Genomic DNA, 3,419 nt, shown 5'->3' with positions numbered 1-3,419 from the left:
TTTCCTGTGTGTATCAAGAATGGTCCACCACCCAGACAACTTGACACAACTGTGGGAAGCATTGGAGTCAACATGGGCCAGCATCCCTGTGGAACGCTTTCGACACCTTGTAGAGTCCATTCTCTGGCAAATTGAGGCTGTTCTGAGGGCAAAGGGGGGGGGGGGGGCAACTCAATATTAGGAAGGTGTTCCTAATGTTTGATATACTCAGTGTATAGTGGTGATTGAAAGTATCCACCTGCTCATTTAATAGCCTACATGATCAAACTAGTAACTATACCAGTGCTGCTCAAGCAGATACTGCTGCTGCGCAATTCCATGGTAACCGAATGATGCAGAGACTCAGATTTCTCACTTTAAAATGTCAAACAAAAACCAATGACTGCAAAGTTAAACCATACAACTCTATGAAGAAGGACTACTTTTAACAATTTCCACAGAAAATGTTACAAAAACACATTTACCTGAAGAACAGTGCAGAGTTAAAGTTTGGTACGGGCATTTCCATCAAAAAAGGATCCATGAGCACCAACATGTGAAGTTCATAGGAGTATATCAAATTGGCTGTCAAATGAAAGCGAACAGTCTATATTTTTGGGAAATGAAGGCATAGATATATTTTTCAACCATTTTCCATCTTAAAAAGTAAGCGTAACTGAAGGCTTTGATTTCTGGATAAACAGATGGAAAAGGGGTCTTATAAAACATCTACCAGAAAAACTCTTCAAAGGTATCAGAAATGCATCAAAACACAATAATGTTGACGTAAAGACCCCTACCAACTAATCTCAACACTAATATTTTGTTTTGGAGAAATTGTTAACCTTCTGTAAGTTGAAGAAATATTGTTTTAGTTACTGATTTTACTGATATCAAATTGATTTATGAATTATTAAGTGATCAAAGCTCGTAATTATGTTACCAAATTGGTAACAGAATTACCAAAATATCTGTAACGGAATTACTGCAAGTGAATTGGCTACAAAGGGAAATCATAATAGTCACAAACTACAGTTGGGTCACCTGCTATGATAATCCAGAGAATGCCAGGCTTTAATCAAAGTTTGATGACAAAATTTCCACATGAAGGACATCCGCACCACTTTCCTGTTCAAGTGAGCACAAAAATATATTGCATGCTTCTACATAAATGATGTAATATGCCAGGGAGATATGTATACTGTAGCTAAGAAAGTAATACTAAGTGTATGCTGTGTATTAAGCTGTTAGTAGTCTATGTGCCAACCCTAATCATTTCGTCCCGTTTCCCCTCCTAATTTTGCCTACTGTTTTGCTGCCAGACAAGGCTCCGCTGATAGCCAGGTGTAGCAGTGGTAAGGTGTTGGGATTGCTGTTGGGGCTCTGCTGTTGGGACAGCATTATGTAGGCCCTAACAGTGTATGGGCACTGTTTGTCACCGTTATAGTGCAATTAATGTATTGTTTAGTGTTGTGTAGTGGGTTTGCTGGCATGCATCTAAACATTTTTTTTTTTTTTTTGCCTCGCCAAGATTTACATGCTTAAGTCGCCACTGATCGATGCAGTATTTGGCTGTTTTGGCTTCTTCTTCTTCTTCTTCTTCTTCTTCTTCTTTGGTATTATGTAGGTCCACAAACAAATGTTATAGGTGCATGCCGCCACCTACTGTATTGTGAAAAAATTTGCCCTACCAACTAACCCTACACCCATTAAAACCTCATCACTATTCCACTACTTTGGTCCTGTCTGATCCTGCACCAGGCCAGCAGCCTGGGAGGACGGGACACTATCCTTCAAAACACCTTCTCTGCAGCTGTCACCACAACATCTATCCTCTGTGATTTGCATTCCATTCCTGCGATACAGTTGAGATCCATGGCCATAAATGCCAAAAAACAAACCGTATTCCTGTTATTCCAATCAATCTATTGACCTCGGCCTACTCACAGGGATCTTCTTAGAATCCTTCACCCTGGACCCATCTTCCTCTACTACTCTATACACTGCTCTGATTCTGGCAACCTCAACCTGACTTTCTCTCACAGGACACCTCTGATCCTCAGCACCATGGGTACCCCTTCAGTTTACACACAGCACTTTTTCTAACGATACTACACATTCCTTTTTCTCATGTCCTCCTGCACACTTCTCACATCTACGAATCACCCTCCTACACACTGCTGCCACATGACCATAAACTTGACACCTAAAACACCGTAATAGGTTCGGGGAAAAAGCTTTCACGGGATAACTGACACATCTTAACTTGACTTTATCTGGTAAAAACTCTGCATCAAAACTCGACAGTATCTTCTCTGTTTCACCACGCTCTCCACCGGGTCTGCGTCGCACCAAACGGCGGGCATCACAGACACCTGGAATCTTCAACTTCAGTTGACCCTCCTCAACACTTAACGCCACTCCAGTCCTTTCAACGGGGCCCTGCTCCGGAGAGGAAAGCAAGTCACAGTTCTTGTCCCCAGTTGCATGGTGCGGAGTGGACACTCCCTCTGGATGACAGAAACACAAAAAAATAACACGATTCCACCTCGAGTCACTTTCACCTACCCAACATTTCCCAACCTCTTCTCCACCTAACCTGACATCACATATGGATCAGCCAGAAGGCAAGCATCCATTCTCTCCAAAAAAAATCTCACTCCCACTGGGCAAAGAACATCTTTGTCACCATCAGGACAAGGCTCAAACTCTGTGTTCTTCACCACACCTGCCACCGCAGTGAATTCATCCTCACTCTCGTCATGTTAAATTTCCTGATGCAGCACTCCATATTCACTCTTAATATGTTCCACCTCCGTCTTGGCACTCCCCCACCATTGTAAAACCTTGGGCTCCCGAGTGGCGCAGCGGTCTAAGGCAGTGCTAGAGGTGTCACTACAGACTCCTGGTTCAATTCCAGGCTGTATCACAACCGGCTGTGGGAGTGCCATAGGGCGGTGCACAATTGGCCCAGTGTTGTTAGGGTTTGGCCAGGGTAGGCCGTCATTGTAAATAAGAATTTGTTCTTAACTGACTTGCCTAGTTAAATATAACATTTGGAAGCTATAGAAATTAATTTACTAATGTCTACATTTGTTTTTGCCATGTTTATTATATTACAGACACCTTAATGCATACTTATAAATGATATTATGTGAGCTAAACATTAAACAAATATGAAACATTTTCCTTCAAGTATAATTTTACTGTCTCCACTACAACAACAAAAATACTTGCATACATGTAATTTTGTCCTTGAAACATTAAAATGAAATACTGTAGAATTCCATTCATTTCTATGGAAGACTGCTTTTCTGAGGAGTGCCAATACAGCCGACCATAGGTTTCATAGCCTCAATGTCCAAAACATACTGTGGGGAACAGCAATCCAAGGTTTATGTACGTCATTGGGAGGCAACCCAGAGAAAAAAACATTCCGC

The sequence above is a fragment of the Salmo trutta genome, chromosome 16 (assembly GCF_901001165.1).
Source record: "Salmo trutta chromosome 16, fSalTru1.1, whole genome shotgun sequence".
In the NCBI taxonomy this organism is placed as follows: Eukaryota; Metazoa; Chordata; class Actinopteri; order Salmoniformes; family Salmonidae; genus Salmo; species Salmo trutta.
The sequence above is the reverse complement of the archived record's forward strand: the minus strand, read 5'-3'. Positions refer to the sequence as shown.